We start from the raw sequence: 16,580 nt of genomic DNA on the forward strand, positions 1-16,580 counted from the left end.
ACACCTCCTTCCTCATCCTCTTCTCATCCCTGCGGACCACCAACTGCAGCAGCTCTGTGAGCATGCGGATGGAGAGCTCTCGCAGCTCGCTGCACTCCTGGCAGGAAGCAGGAAAAGGGAGCTTTGCAAACAGCAGCTCCCTGCCCACAGTGCAGAGGGCCGTGATCATGGCTGCGGGGAGGGCAGCGGCTCCAGCCTCACATCCCAGAAGAAGCAGCACTGGGCTGCACGGCCCAGAAGCCATCCCAGGAGAGCCCAGGGGAGCAGAGCTGGCTCCAAGTGCTGCTCGCAGGGCTGGGCTGCAGGGCAGCTGTCATTGCCCAGTGCCCATCTGAGGGGCTCAGGCTCCACATCAGCCTTACCGAGTCAAAGAGGGGCAGGAGCCTCCCCACAAGCTGCACAGCAATGAAGCTGGCCTTGGTCTTCTTCAGCTGACGCAGAACGTTTCGCAAGGCCAGCAGGATCTTCATCTTGGCATCTTCGCTGCCAACTTGCAGGATCTTCATCATGCCCGGCAGGAAGAGTTCAATGTTTCTTGCCTGTAGAGAGAAGAGATGTCCATTGGGTGAAGAGGGCCGTGCCTGAAAAGCTCCCCAGGCAGCCACCCCAGGCCCCACCGTGGCAGGGAGGGCATTTGGAGCAGTCACCCCACATTGTGAGTCCCAGGCCAGGCCAAGCCACTGCTTTCCACTCAGCCCCAGCCCCCGTTTGCCGACAGGGCTGCCCCTGACACCGCCCTGCTCACCATCTCAGCTCTCTGCGACAGCCCGACGAGCCCTTCCAGCAGCAGCCTGGCCGTCCTCACGTTTGGACAGCCCTGATGGCTCTCGAGGTCGGGCTCATCAGCCAACTCCTCCCACTCAGCCTTCCTGGAGGATGACTGCAGGAGCAAACAGAGCCATGAGGGGCTGGCAGAGCCTGCGGGGTTGGTGGGAGGGGACCAGGGCCTTTGGTGGTCACTCACAGCCATGGGCTGGGTGCGGGGGCCTTCTGCGGAGCAGCGGAAGCACTGTCTGTGCAGTAGGTTGGCAAAGCCCTCCAAGATCTTGGCCAGTGTCTCCGGCATGGAGGACATCAGCTCCCACAGCTCCGGCGCAGTGCTGGAAGGCAGAGCACTGTCAGCAGGGCTGCCTCAGCCACAGTGCTGTGGCCTGGAGCAGCCCCCCAGAACCTGCCCCTTGGAGCCCTGGCTGCACGTCCCCGGGGGCCCTGCCCGCGCGGGCAGGACGGGGCTGAGGGCGTGTTCCCCGTGGGGCTGGAGCACCGTGCTGGCTCTGGGCTGGCTGGGCCAGCTTTGGCTGCTGTGAAGCAGGGCTGGAAAGCATGGGGGGATGGAGGGGCTGACTCTGCAGGCTGTTCTGCAGCATTCCTTGGCTCTGGCAGCCAGAGAGTCTCGGGGTCCCTCTCCCCACAGGGAACAAGCCCACCCTCAAGGCCATCAGGGCCAGTACCTGTCTCCTTGAAGAGCTGCCTTGCACAGGAGGATGACCACTGTGGTGGGGTACAGGTTGGTCATCAGGCGAAGCAGTGACTCCGCTTTCTCCCACGCTGCCTGTGTGCTGCAGTATGGCAGGCTCTCAAGGATGCTGCTGACTATCTTGGGTGCCTGCAGGGAATACAGGTGAGGATGGCACTGCCCCTGGAGTGCAGCCATGTGCTCAGTTGCCCTTCCCATTCCTCTCTGCTGCCTGGAGGTGGCTTGGGGGGCCCAAGTCCCCTGTGCTCGGGAGGGAGGGATGCAGGGAGGAACAAGGCCCAAGAGGGCTGAAGGGCACGACAATGCAGCCACAGGTCACTTACGTCCGTCAGCCAGACGTCCGGGTCCTCCAAGGCCACATCCAGCAGGCTGCTGGGCACCTGCTGGTCGAGGATGCTGGCATCTCCCATGGCCTCGATGGCCACGAGGATGACATCCGTCCTCTCGTGGGACTGCAGGTATTTTCCAAAGGCCTATGGCAGCAAGGAAGGAAGACACGTCACGCTGAGTGCCCTGACGGTGCTGCTTGGCTGAGCAGCTCGAGCGGCCCTGGTCGGACGTGCCCACCACTGCTGACAGCAGTGCCCACAGCAAAGCTGGCAGCAGTGCCTGCAGTCCCTGCATGGCAGAGGATGAGCAGAGAGGGCCCTCCTGCTGGGGGAGGAGGGCTCATGGGTACAGGTTGCTGGCCCCACCGAGAACCAGGGACTTGCTGGTGGCCAGGAGCACTGGAGCTCCTGCTGGGGCTGAAGCTGCTGCTGGGCCACTGGAGTGCAGCCCTCGTGCTGTCCCTGCTCAAGGATGGCAGGAACCCTCTCCCCAGGGAGCTGAGTGCACGCCAGCCCCACTGCTGCGGGGTCCTTTGGCTCACAGCAGTGCCCTGCTGGTGCCACGGACAGGAGTCCCAGTAAGGGCACAGCTCCTTACCTTGGCACAGTCCCTGGGGCTCAGAGAACACAGCACGGAGGTGGTCACAGCTTTCCGGTGGACTTGGCCTGCTCTGTCCTTTAGCCTGGATTCAACTAAACACCGGGGCAAATACACAAGAGTCAGGAAGGCAGAGCAGCTTTGCCAGTAAGCTCACCAAACTGCCCTGGCATCTGCTGGCAAGGGGGCAGGACAGGAGCAGTCCAGGATTTTGGGAGGGCATCAGGAACAGCTTCTTGCTACAGGCACTGGAGGGACCAGCCAGGGTGGGGGATCTGCTCTTCCCCACCAGGCTTTGGGACAGGGAAGTCAAGAGGGGCTTTGGCTGTGGGACCCACAAACCAGCAGGCTGCAAAATCCTGAAAGGAAGGGGAGGAAGGAGAGCAGCAGCAAACAGATCCTGGCCTTGAGCAGAGCGCTCAGGCTCTGCAGCAAAGTGGCAGCTGGGAAGCTCTGGGAAGCAGCTGGGAGGGGCAAAGGGGGTCAGGAGATGTCTGTGTGCAGAGTAGATGAAGCCCAGCACTGCTCTGCCTATTTTACTTACAGATGAACTCAGCCAGGGCAAAAAGAGCATGGAAAGCTGCACAGCTTGTCTGCTCCTCAGAGAACCGGAAAAGGATGAGACGCCCCAGCAGCTTTCCTAGGAGAGGGAGCTGGATCTCCCCAGAGCAGACAGGTCCAGCAGTGCCTCTTCTGACGTTGGCATGGGCCTGGATGAGGGAGGCATGAGCAGAAGGGCTGAGGGCACAAAGGTGGTGCCAAAGCCCCCCTTTCGAGAGTCTGCCCAGGGCTGGATTCCTGGGGAGATCAGGTTTTGCAGAGCCCTGCGTCCCCGTCTCTCAGAGCAGCCATGTGGGCAGCAGCCTGGGCATGGAGAGCAGCAGGGATGGGGGCAGGGCCTGGCTGGAGGGGGCCTGGTCCTTACCTGCAGAGTGGAACAGTCGGACAGCACACAGGCCAGCACATCGATCCTTGCCATGGCCCTCTCCCTCACAGCCTCTCTCTCGGATCTGGTGAAGTCCAGCAGCAGCTGGGACAAGAGAAGCAGCGGGTGAGCCCTGGGAGCAGACTCCAACACCAGCAGCAGCACAGCTCCACTCCTGGGCTGCACTCGCCCCATCCCTCAAGGCTTCCTCTCCCCTCCAGCAAAGCCTGCAGTGGGGTGTCTGCCCCTGGATTCCCACCCAGGTCGGGCACAAAGGCCCCAGAGCCAACCTCATGGCCAGGCAGGAGGGCAGGTGCCACCCTCTGCAGCCCCTGTGCTCCACAAGAGCCTGGGGCCTGCCCCTGCTTCCCCACAGGAGGTGGGCACCCTCCCTGCAGGGCACTCTGCCTGTTCAGCACTGCTCTGGGCACCACTCAGTCAGGAGTGGGCAAACCCTCCCCTCCAGGGTGAGGAACAGCTCTGGGACTCCCCCCCTTTTTGCTTGTGCCAGACCTCCAAGATGCCCTGCAGCTCCTCGCTGACTCGAGAGGCAGGAAAGCTGAGCACCATTGTCCTCAGCATGCTGTCCATGGAGTTCAGGGTCTGCAAGGAACACAGAGAGCAATGGCAGTCATTCTGCTGTTCCTCCCAGCCCCAGGAGAGCCATCTGAACCCCCCGTGCCACAGGAGGAGGAGAAGGATGCCCACACTTCCCGGGAGAGACATGGGCATAGACAATCTGCGAGGGCAGAGCAGCCTGTGGCACGGGATGCAGCCAGGCCCACGGGAAGGGGACAGAGGCACGAGGGGGGAAGTACCCTGCCCTGCCTGGTATCCCTGCTCCTGTGGCAGCATGGGATAGCCAGGGAGCAGGCCAGAGGGGCTGGAGGCCCCTGGAGCTCCCCCAGCACTTACCTTGATGTAGAGGGCAAGGTCCTCTTTTGGCATTTCCTTCTCTGCAGGCAGCCAGAAGACACTTGAGAAACACGCATGGAGGAGGTTTTTGGCTTTGCCCTCCAGCGCTGTGTCCACCAAGCTGCAGGGAGAGGGCAGGACACTGGTTGCATACGGGTGCTGGGAGCAGCCCCTCGACAACTCGTGCGGGTGGCATCAGACCTCTGGGCCAGGGGGTCTGTGACGGATGGGCAGGTACCTCAATTTCTCCAGAGCCAGCATGGAAAGATGCCGAAGGTCTGTGCACAGCTGGTCCCTTGGCTCTTCTTCCAGCAGCGCCTGCAGAGCAAAACCGGGATGGCACCTGCTGGCAGCTGCCAGCACCCAGGGCCTCCAGTCCCTGACCCGCCCAAGTGCTGTCCACACAGGCTGCCTGTGCCAGGGGGCTTTGCTCCCTTCGCCACATTGCCCAGAGTGCCCTCACCTTGATGTTCTCTGCCAGCTGGTACATGTCGCAGAACAGGTCCAGGCCCTGGGTCAGGCCGTGGTTCAAGGCGCTTCGGCACAGCACGGAGATGCTCCGAAGAAATGTGGCCTTGTCTCTCTCCTCCTGCCAGCCAGGGGACAGAGACACAAACATGGATTGTGAGTGGGCGGACACAGCCAGCGGGACCGCAGCACTGGGGGTGCAGTGCCCTGCAGGAGAAGCAGCCCTGCCCTGCCAGCACCCCTCCAGCAGCCTGGCAGCAAAGCCCCTGCCAGCAGACAGCAGCACAGCCGCCCTCCAGCTGGCTGCAGTTACCTTGTTGGGGCTGGTGACAAAGGCCAGGATGGAATCAACAGCTTCCTGCTCCTCCTTGTAGATGGGCAACCAGCTGGAATCTAAGGGGTGAAAGAGCAGGGAGAGCTGCAGAGGGTCCAGCGAGAGGAGGGAGCAAAGGATATCTGCCCTCCACCCAGCTCTCTGCCCACTGCCTTGGCACAGCCTTCCCTTGCAGCTCCTGGCTGGAGGGTGCCCGGCAGAGGAGCTGCCATGCCTGGGAAAGCCCCAGTGCCCCAGGCTGAGGAAGGCAATGGCAGACAGGCAGGAAAGGCCCAGGCTCCCACAGCACGGCTGCCTCCTGCCAGCCCAGCTGGCCCTCGCTGCCCACAGCCCAGAGCCCCTCTGCCCTGTCCTTCTTTGGGAGAGGCTGTGCTGGGGCCACGCTCCAGCCCTGAGCAGTCCCAGCTTTCAGGCAAAATCATGGCTGACTCCAGGACCCCCACTGTCAACTGACCAGGAAAGTGGGATCCCGGTGTGCTACAGGGTGTGGTGGTGGGCCCCAGCCCTGCCCAGCCCCACAGGGCCCCTCACTCACCCAGCTTGAGGGGCTGCATGGTGGTCACCTCGTAGGAGGACGGAAGCTGCAGACCTGGAGAGCGGCTCTCCTGGGAAGAGCTGTCTTCCATCCAGGCCTGCCTGGGGCAGGCGGGGGGTCTCCTCTCCATCCTGTGAATCAAAGAACACAGGGGAGCCTGCCTACGGAGGGCGTCCGAATGGTGGAGTCGAACACCCTCGGGAAAAATGCTGCGGCCAAATCGCCTCAGGCAAAGCGCCTCAGGCAAAAGGCCTCAGCAAAAGGCCTCAGCCAAAAGGCCTCAGCAAAGTGCCTCAGCCAAAAGGCCAAAGCAAAGTGCCTCAGCCGAAAGGCCAAGGCAAAGTGCCTCAACCAAAAGGCCTCAGCAAAAGGCTGCAGCCAAAAGGCCTCAGTAAAGTGCCTCAGCCCAAAGGCCTAGGCAAAGTGCCTCAGCCAAAAGGCCTCAGCAAAGTGCCTCAGCCCAAAGGCCAAGGCAAAAGGCCTCAGTCAAAAGGCCAAGGTAAAGTGCCTCAGCCCAAAGGCCAAGGCAAAAGGCCTCAGCCAAAAGGCCAAGGCAAAGTGCCTCAGGCAAAGCACCTCGGCCAAAAGGCCTCAGTCCAAATGCCTCAGGCAAAAATGCTTCGGCAAAACGCCTCAGCAAAACGCCAAGTTCCCACGGGGCCACCAAGGGTCGTGGACAAGATGTGGACTGCAGTCGGGGGTTTCTCGCCAGCACCGCACTCCTCTCCTGTCCGGTCGCCGTCCTGACGGACACTGACCCACCGTGGGCCACGGTCGTGCTGAGCACACCTGCTGCAGTGGGTGTCACAAAGGGCCCCTCTGTGACACGCTGCTGGCCGCTAGCCACAGGTCCCAGTGCTTGTTTACATGGCACCTGCCCCCAGCAACGGGTCCCAGGGAGCCACCACGCAGGCAGGAACAGGCAGGGTGTCCCTGGGGACACAGGCCTGCCTCAGCCCTGGGCGCCCAGCTGCCCTCAGGGTATCTGCAGGCCCCACTTTGCTCTCATGTCTCCTCGGGACATCTCAAGAAGTTCCATGTTCAGACAGCCCTGCGTGCCCCCAGGACATCCCTTTCCTGTCCCCACACTGCAGAGCCTGGCCTCAGAGCCCTTCAGTCACATTAAATGCATAACGTTTGCTCAAACTTAAAAGAAACCATGGCTTTTGTTGCCTTTTCTCTTTCTCCCACTGACCAGCAAGAGCTTTGCCCCACTCAACAGCTCTTCCAGCACCGGGTTGCTCAGGAGCTCTCCCAAGGCCTTCGCCGCACCCCAGGCCCCTGCGCAGCACCCCGAGCTGCCCCAGGGGTGGCTGAGTGGCCCTGCCAGGCTGGTGGAGTCCTGGGGGGGCTTAGGGCTGAAGGGGGAGGATGGCACCCAGGGGGATCCAGCTGGAAGGGCCGGGATCCTCAGCGTGCCGGGAGCTGTCATCTGCTGGCACAACCCAGCTGAGCGGCCGCATTGGTCCATCTGAGGGGCCAGGAGCTGTAGTGCTGCTGCTCTTGCCTCAGTTCTGTGTCTCTCCTACAGAATCAGACCAAAGAAGCCCCCAGAAGCCCAAAGGGCCCGGGAACAGCCCCTCTCTGACAGCCCCAGAGGTGCCCTGGAGCCGCCTGCCAGCCCAGCTGTCCCTCGCTGCCCACAGCCCAGAGCCCCTCTGCCCTGTCCTTCTTTGGGAGAGGCTGTGCTGGGGCTGAGCTCCAGCCCCGAGCAGTCCCAGCTTTCAGGCAACATCATGGTTGACCCCCGGGTCCCCCGTGGGTCGGGAAAAATACACAGCTCAGGGGGGGCAACCCCTACAATAAATATCACAAGTGGCCCTTGTTTTTCTGCTTTGCTCAATCCCGGAAGTCGCTGCTGCAGCAGGCCCGTGTCTGAAGTTGCTCTTTCCAAGTCTCGTAGTCCTGGTGTTCACCTACAAAAAATTGATGAATTTAAAAAAAAAGAAAAGATGTGGCAATGCTGTTCATGAAGCCTTCAGCAGTCACCAAGAGTTCTGTTCTGCAGAGATTTCAACTATTTCCTAAATTCCACACTCGTGGCTTCAGGCCATGACTTGCCAGAGCAGTCCCAGAGCTGGCCACTGCCCAGAGATGCCCTGGGGCAGCTCAAGTGCCCAAGTGGGACAAGTGGCCCAGGGTGTGTGGGAGCCCTTTGGAGCAGGAGCTGGTGGGCAGGAAGGGCCCATCTGGGGAAGGTCAGGGAATCCCCCCCTGCAGCCCTGCTGCCCAGGCTGAGGAGGGTCCTCTCCAGCCCAGCAGCACATTGTGTGCCCCTGGGGGCTGGGCTGCCAGGGCTGTTCCCAGGAACTGACTGGCCAAGGTGAGGAGTGTCAGAGACTGAAATGGTTCATGACTGTCCCGGGTTAAAAAGGGTTTTCCCCTGGAGTTGGAAAGTGGTTAACCCCAGGAGGTGGTATTCTTGGTGTTGACCCAATCAGCACCCCTGCAAAATTAAACATATCACAACAGACCAGAAAAGAAGAGATTACGTAGCTGAAAGAAGAGCAGCAGTCTTGGTCTGAGACCACGAGGAGAGAGAGGGGTCAGGGAGCCCCGCTGGGGGCCAAGACCCCCCAGCCCCCCGGCTGGGGCTGTAGAAACTTGGAACAGTGTTAAACTGGGCCGAGTACTGTGGCCAAGAGCCGAGGGAGTTTTTCTCCACTGTGAGTGGGCAGCAGGAGCGGCGGCAGAGACAGCACCGGACAGAGAGCTGTGGCTGAGAGCCAAGAAGACAGTCAGCAGGAGTGAGGTGGCACAGAGCCAAGCTGAGAGACACAGAGATGCCCGACGGAGAGACAGAGCACCAGACTCAGCAGAGACTGTTTGGGGTGAGCCTGGCTTTATTTCTCCAAACCCTTTGAGACCCCTCTTGGCAGGAGGGGGTGGACTTCCACCTGAAGGGAGTCCTGAAATGCAGCAGCAACTAGAGAGAGAGAGAGAGAGAAGCTGAGAAGCTCAGAGATGTCCTGGAGCTGGAGCAGGACAGCCAGGAGGAATGTGGAGGGGGGAAGAGGCCTTCCTGCCCCCCTTCGCCATGCTGACAGTGAGACGGAGCAAAGGAGCTCTGCTAGAACACTTGGGGCAAAAACTGAACTGAAAGCCCTAAACGTTCTGACTCAGGAGGAACTTGAATCCCCTGAGGAAGGGACTGTCAGGGGTGCCCAGTACGCCGTGATATGACTGTGGAGAGGTGAGCCTTGTCCCTGCTTTCGCAGTCCACGGGAGAGAGACCAGCTGGAGCTGAAGGGCCGAGGGGTGAGAGAAGCCCCCTGTGTTGTAATGGAGAGAGAGAGAGATTTTCCAGCTACGACAAATCCAGCTATGATTGCTGCCTTGAAGAGGAGAGACACTGCTGCCCTGAAAGTGGAAAGCATCTTTTCATCTTCCCTTCAGAACTTTTATTGGAGGGAAAGGAGGGATTTGATCTAATGTAAATATATTGCTTTTCCACAGGATAGTTAGAATTGTGTATATAATGTATTATAGTATTTATTTGTGTAAGTAATAAACTGTAATATAATTCCTTTCCCCCCATACTGAGCTGTGTTTTGTCTGAAAACCCTCTCACACTGAAACAAACTGGGGGGGGGGGCTAGGACTTGGAAATTGGATTTTTGAGGGTCTCAAACTGCCACAATGATTTATGCATTCTAGGACTGCCAAGGCACTTTTGCAGGCTGGGAAGAGGCAGCTGAACCCATCCCCCCTGCCAGTGCTGCTGAGGGTGTCAAGCCCTGAAAAGGTGAGAAGAGCCGTGTTTACCAGGCCCCTCATGGGAACTCTGCGCAGGCCCAGCAGACCTTGGAGGCTCGAGGCACGGCCCGGGACACCATCCATGGATATAATAACTCATAACTTCTTGGAGTGTGGGGGCTTCCCTCCCCCACCCCCAACGGATCAAGGCCCCCACTTCAACTGACAGACATTGGAGCGGCAACTCCCAAGTTCCATCTCTGGACCCCGTGGGTGGTGACTACAGACATCTTTCCACTCTCAGCTTTGCTTTCCCTTACTCTCCCTCACCCTTATCCTGCCTTTCCCTTATGCATTTTCCCTAAAGGTTACCTTTATGCCATATTGCTGTAGATGAGAGATAGAGATGATAACACCCAAAATGGCAACATACCTGTTTACCTTTGAAATAAAATTGTTCTAAAATAAACCCTACTTATATGTTTTCATACACCAATTATTCGGTCTCATTTCACTCTAATCCACCCCAAGGGATTTATTAATAAGAACCTGGTTACCTCCCCCTTTCTGGGGTGGGTGGTAACAGACCCCTTGTATCAAGATGTTCTACCTGGAAAAGAATCTGATGGGAGAATGCAAGCACTGCAAACTCTCTGTGGGGAGTTACTGCTGGTGCCAAGGGGTTGGTTTAGTGTTGAATTGTGCCAAACCCAACCTGGTTCCCCAACCTTCCAACACACATGCTGCTTTTGGAAGCAGAGTTTGACAGATCAGCTGCTCACTGGCCTGGGAATATGTGACTGGAGATCCATCACTGGATAAGCATAAAAGCCCAGGGCCAACTTTCCTAGAGGAGATTCTTCCACAGACTTTGTTGAAGTGTATGGAGCTTCTGCTGTGAAGCAGGGACAGCTCTTGATGGTCACTGCCCAGGGGGTAAAATAAAGAGAGAGCTCTGCCTTGATTTATTTCTCTCAGACCCCACCGGGCCCTCCCCGCTTCCTGCCGGGATCGGACACCGCCGGCGGCCCCGGCCCTGCCGGGCTCCATCAGCCTGAGCAATTGCTGCCAAGGAGGGGCCGGGGGCTTCCTCTTGGCCTTCGTCTCCCTGGCGCTGGGGCTCGGCTTCTACCTGTGCCAGAAGGTGAGGGGGGTCCCAGGGGGTCATGTGTCCCCCCAGAGCATCTGTGCCCCCCCGGGGACCCCCCACCCCGCTGTCACCCCCTTTTCTCTCCCCACAGAGCTCCTGAGCCAGCGGCGGCCACAGCCCCTCCCCGGGGCCTCGGGCCCAGCCTGGACCCCTCCTGTCCCTGTGAGGATTTTGGGGGGGTCGTGTGTCCCCCCTCCCCTGCTGTCACTCTGCCTCCGCCCGGCTGCTCCCAGTGATCCCACTAAAGCTTCCCAGTTCTCCCCAGTCCTGGTTATTCGGGGGTAGTTGGGGGGGGAGGCGTGGGGTGACCCGGAGGGAGGAGCCGAGTTTGGGAAGGGCAGAAGTGGCCCCGGGATGGATCGGGAATGGGGACCCCTCACTGTCCCCTCGTGTCAACCCACTCTAGGGGAGCTTTGGGAGGGCACCTGCCCCTCAATACAGCACCCAGCTCACCCCAAAAGGTGCTGGGACCCCACCAAAACATCCGCACAGCCTCTCAAGGATCCCCAAACACACTCAAAGCCGACCCAGGACCCCACCCAACCCCTTTTCTGGGGGGACTTCTCTGGGCACTGGTGGTGCTGAGAGTCCCCCTGGCTGCGGGAGAGGAGCTCTCAGTGAGTAGGGGGTGGGAAGGGGGAGGTCGGTGGGAAAAGGGGGGTCAGAGGGGATAAAGGGGTGCTGGAAACCCAAACTGAGTGAAAGGAGAGTGGGACCTCCCAAAGGTGGGGGGGGAGGGGCTCGAGGTTTGGGGGATGATGGGAAAGGGTAAGAGAGGTCAGAAGAGTGGGAAGAGGGGAGGGTGGCACCCCCAAACTGAGCATGAGGGGGCTGGGGAGTGGGGGATGATATGGAAGGGGTAAAAGAGGGGGGAAAAAAGTAGGGATTGGGACCCCAAAAGGGATGCTGGTTGGTCTGGGGATTGAGGGGACCATGGAAAAGTGGAAGGAAGAGGGGGAAGGGTGGAAAAGGGAGGGTGGTCTGGTGGGTTCAGCGGTCCCATGGGGGTCTTTGGCACCAGGTTTTGGGAAAGGGAGTGGTTCTCCTGAGATCCCAACTTCCTGTGAGGTGCTGGGGGCTGCTGGATCCAATCTCAGCCATGAATCTTGCCAACATTTTAAATTTAGAGGAATTAGAGAGTTGTGACTGAAACACTTTTGTCCCGCAGGTTTTAATGATGGCAAATCAGATCTATTGATAGAAATGAGTTATTTAGGGTTACAAATGATCAGACAAAAGATCTTCATCAGAATTATTTATTGTACAATACAAACACTAAAACTACCAGGAGTACAGGATAAGATAGGACAGTGCTCTACACTAAAGCAATTGTTGAAACAATTCTACTCAAGCTGGCACAAAAGCAAGAATTCTTAATTAGAGATGGATGGAACTCCCCCAGACCAACGCTCATGGGGAGATCTCTGCTCTCAACCTCCAGCAGTGACACTGGGGGGTCCCCAGCCAAGGAAGGAATCTCCACACTCCCCCCAAGAAGGGTCCTGTTGGAAGAAGCTGTCCTTGGGAAAGGGGACTGGTCATTTCTGGTCGAAAGGGATGGACTGACAGTCCTTGAACTCCAGGGGTTGCCTCCCCATCATGGGGTAAATTTGGGGTGGAAGCAGCGGCCGAAGCTCTTCCCACAGTTGGGGCACTCACAGGGCTTCTATTACCCCGGTGGGTCCGTTGGTGTCTGGTCAAGTTAGAGCTGTGGGTGAAGCTCTTCCCACACTCCCCACACTTGTAGGGCCTCTCCCCTGTGTGGATGCGCCGGTGGGTGAGGAGGTTGCCTTTCCGCTTGAAGCCCTTCCCGCAGTCGCTGCAGCGGAAGGGCCTCTCATCCGTGTGCGTCCGCTCATGCCTGCGGAGATGTGAGCTGGTCTGAAACCTCTTCCCACATTCCCCACACGTGTAGGGCCGTTCCCCAGTGTGGATGCGCCGGTGGGTGAGAAGGTGGGAGCTGTTCCTAAAGCTCTTCCCACATTCCCCACACATGTAGGGTTGTTCACCAGTGTGGATGTGCTGGTGTCGGATCAGGTGGGAGCTGTTCTTGAAGCTCTTCCCACATTCCAAGCATTTGAAGGGTTTCTCCCTGCTGGGAGGCTGCTCAGGGACCACCAGCTCAGAGCTCCCCCTCAAGCTCCGGCCGCCTTCCCGGCACAGGCTGGCTCTTTCCTCCTCAGAGCACCAAGGGATGGCTTTGGAGCCCCTCCTGCGGGGGGATCTCCGGCCCTTTTCCTCCCCGCTGCCTTCCTGCGCCGGGGAGCCCTTCAAAACGGCCTCTCCCACCAGGGTCTCACGGGGGGATTTGTCCTCCGCGCTCTCCCTCCTCAGCTCGGGGCCTGGGGCAGGAAGCAAGAAGGACAGGCAGGGGATTTGCCTCCGGCCCACAGGGAAGGCCAAGGACATCCCCCCAACTCCGGCCCCGGCAGGACGGCGGCGCCAGCGGGGTTGTCCTGCAGCCGGGGCCATGCTGGGCTGACAGAGCCAGCACAACACCCGCCCAAAGGGACACTGACTTCCTCCTCACCTGCCTGGGGGGCCCAAGGCATCTTCCTCTTCCTCGCAGCCTCCTCCTCCATCCGCCCAAGCTTTGGGAAGGACAAATCCTGATGGGGGGAAAACAAGGGCTGAGCGCGTTGGCTTGGGGGTTCCTCCTGCCCAAGTCCATCTCTAGAACTCACTGGGCATCCTGTGTCCATAAAAACCTCCAAAACACCAAGATTTAGCCCAGAAAAACCCAAATCATCAACATTCAGGCAAAAGCCTATAAGAAAGAGTGAGAAGACTCCTGCCCCCCCAAACTGAAAAAAGTTGAGATTCACCTAAAAAATACTCTAAAATATGAAGATGAGCCCAAAAAAATTCTCCTAAGATTTCCCCTTCTCTGGTTTCCCCCCTTTAGGGTTCAGAGAGTCTCTCCTGTCTGGGATGCTGGGGGTTCTACCTAGAAGATGCTGGGAGTGTTGGGGGTCCCAAGGCTCCCTTCTCCTCTGATTCTTGCCTTCGGGATACTGCATTCCCAGAAATTCCCCCTCTCCAGGTTCTCCACTTTGTTGTCCTAGGGGATCCCAGGGGTCCCCACTGTCCAGGCTTCCCCTTCTCCGTGCCCCCCCTCACCAGGCTTTCAGGAGCCCTCTGAGAGGGCACTGGGAGGGACTGGGGGGGAACTGTGGCACACTGGGGGGCACTGGGGAGTTACTGGGGGATACCAGGACACATGGGGGGACACTGGCAGGTTACTGGGCCATACTGGGGGTTACTGGGTGCTCACTGCAGGATCACTGGGCCATACTGGGGGGCAGTGGAAGGTCACTGGGATACACTGGGTGGTCACTGAGGGGGTTACTGGGCCATACTGAGGGTAACTGGGAGGTCACTGGGATATACTGGGGGCACTGGGATCCCCTTACCCGGCTGTGGTACATCTCCCCCTCTGGATTTTGGGGGGCATCCCTAGGAGCCCTCCCCTGGGGGCTGGGGGACCCCTTGAACCCCATTGCTGGGCTTTAGGGGACCCTGTAAAATCCTTTCAAAACCTCTGAAATCCCCCTTCGACCCATCAAAACCTTCTCCAGGTCCCTTCAAATCCCCTCAGAGATCTCATCCCTCCCCAGCACCCCCCAAACCCTCTCAGTGACCCGCAAAACCCACCTGGGACCGCTCAAGCCCATTCAGGGACCCTCAATCCCCCCCACGGGCCCTCCAAACCGTCTGGGACACCTTAAACCCCCCAGAGACCCCAAAACTGCCTCAAGGTCCCTGCAAAGCCTCCCAGGAACCCCAAACCTCCCCAGAGAGCCCCAAAGCCCACCTGGGACACCCCAAATCTCAGAAAACAAAACTCCCATCAGAGCCTCCCAAAACCCTCCAGGGACCTTCAACCTCCCCCCCGAGTCCTTTCAGGGACCCCTCACAACGTTCCCGGGAACCCTCGAACCCCCCCGACAAACCATCCCGAGCCCTCCAGCCTTTCCACCCACAGCCGCGCTCCCCGCAGCCCCCGAGGGGATCCCCAGACCCCGCTCTCGCCGCCCCCCCCGCCAACTCACCCAGCGAAGTGCAGCGGCCGCAGGCGAGTCCTCCTCACTCCCGACCACGAGGCCAAAATGGCGCTCGCTCCGCGCGCCCTCCGCCTTTACAGACCCGCCCCGCAGCCAATCAGCGCGCGGCCACGGCCCCTGCCCGCCCCCCGCCTGCGCGGGGCATTGTGGGAGTTGTAGTCTTTGCGGCGGGGGAGGATCGGGCATTTTGGTTTTTTGTTTTTCTGTCTTCTTTTATTTTCTCTTTTTTCTTTCTTTCTTTTCTTTCTTTTTTTTTCTTTCTTCTTTCCTTTTTCTCTTTTTTCTTTCTCGTTCTTCTTTTTTTCTTTGTTCTTTTTTTTCAAATTTTTTCCTGTTTTTTCTTTCTTGTTTTCTCTTTTTTCCTCCTTTTTCTTTTTTTTTCTTCCTTTTCTTTGTTTTTCTTTTTCTTTTTTTTCCTTTTTCCTTGGTTTTTTTACATTATTTTCTATCAGTTGTACTTTCAAGGAAGATTTATACTCAGATCAAAACAATCTCCAGGTACATATCCTGCCACAACAGATAATCTGCCATTGTTCCAGGTTCCTGAGAATTTCCCAAGATCACAAACACTGAGACATCAAGGGTGGAAGTGAAGCAACTTTATCCTGTCCCTTGCCACAGCCTCCAATCCACACCCAGCCCTGGATTTCTGCAAAGCCGCTGGGCAGGAGCAGGAGATGGAGCTGGTGCTCGGCGGGAGGGGTAGCAACAACAAACCCGTGTCTTTGGAACAGGGGAAGGAATTTAGTGCTTGAGGGGTTACATTCCACAGGCTCCCCTGGGGATCAGCTCATGCTTGGACAGTGAGAACAGCAAGAACATTCCTAATAAAAATGCCCGAGGGAAGGGAGCGGAGGGGGAGCAGGGGCAGGAAAAGGAAGCAGAGCGATGGAAGATGGGCTGGGGCGGTCGGGGCTGGTGGAAGGCAGGCTGGACAATGCCTTGTTTGGTCCAGCAGCTGGACCAGCTCCAGGGCAGGTGTCGGGGCAGCCTCTGCCACAGGGACATGGACAAACAGACCCTACAAAAGCTCTCAGAGGGGTTGGGGGCTCTGGGCGGGGCTGCGCTCTCGCCTCAAGCCAGGATATCCCAGGGCAGTGGAACAGCAATTCCTGTCAGCTCCCAGCAAAGATTATTGGGGTTTGCACTGGGGAAATATTGACGCTCCAGCTTCTTCTTCTCTTTTTAGAACTTTGAGCTTGCAGTTGGGTAGAAGGGCTGGTGAGGGAGTGGGAAGAGACCCACTGAGGGACACATTTCATCCCTCAGTTAGATGGAGCTAAACCCCTGATCTTGCTTAGGAATAGCTGCTGATGCTCAGTTGTCTTCTTTCCCTTCTGCTTTAGTGGGATATTACATTTCCCTGCAGTATTGGTGATAGAATGGTATGTCAGCTGGAATGGTTTGGTTCTTACAGAAATAAACACATTTTAAGGAAGGTATTTTTACATAGATGAGGTCTCCAAAAAACAAAACAAAAAAACCCCCAAAGGTAATACAAGTGCAGAATAAAGTGAAGTTTGGAGTTCTCTTTTTAATTCTTGGGTAGAAAAGCCATCCCAGTTAGGGACAGCAATTTATTGCATTGTTGAAAAAAAACCAACCAACAAACAAAAACAGAAAACTGACTTTGTTCTCTTTCAGATTTGTTTTTGATCATAGCAATCCTTCTAGTGAAAAGGGCTAATTTACTCTTTCTAGAGGAATGTTTTAAGTGTGATTATCACAATATCACAGCTGCTGAAAAGGTCTAAAATAGGACATTGACCTTGAACGTGTTCCTGCGTTTAGGATGTGGTGCTTAACATTCAAGAAACAATAGAACTACAACTCATTTATTAAGGTATCATCTCAAAATGTTCACTCTTGCTCTGTAAAGACACTCCACAAGGATTGTAGAAAGCTGGCAGTATCCCATGAAGTACATGTGGTATTTTATCAGTGTAAATATAAGATTATATTATATATATTTTTATATATATTATATATATAAATACTTATATTATATATAAGATTTTCAAGATTTCTGTTGGCAGTACTCCATAACTAAAGTAAGTTTTCCCTTTGGTTCTGCACTAATTTATGATTT

At 57.3% G+C, this 16,580-nt stretch overlaps 1 protein-coding gene and 1 pseudogene across 1 annotated transcript in view; one reads left to right on the top strand and one right to left on the bottom strand.

Moving 5' to 3' along the window:
• The window catches only part of LOC127474810 (uncharacterized), a 1,039,526-nt gene that overhangs the window by 864,318 nt on the left and 158,628 nt on the right, over nt 1–16,580 (top strand).
• The window catches only part of LOC127474816 (zinc finger protein 850-like), a 454,983-nt pseudogene that overhangs the window by 17,730 nt on the left and 420,673 nt on the right, over nt 1–16,580 (bottom strand).

The sequence above is a fragment of the Manacus candei genome, unplaced genomic scaffold (assembly GCF_025592945.1).
Source record: "Manacus candei isolate 608988 ecotype Guabito, Panama unplaced genomic scaffold, ASM2559294v1 h1tg000045l, whole genome shotgun sequence".
Lineage (NCBI taxonomy): Eukaryota > Metazoa > Chordata > Aves > Passeriformes > Pipridae > Manacus > Manacus candei.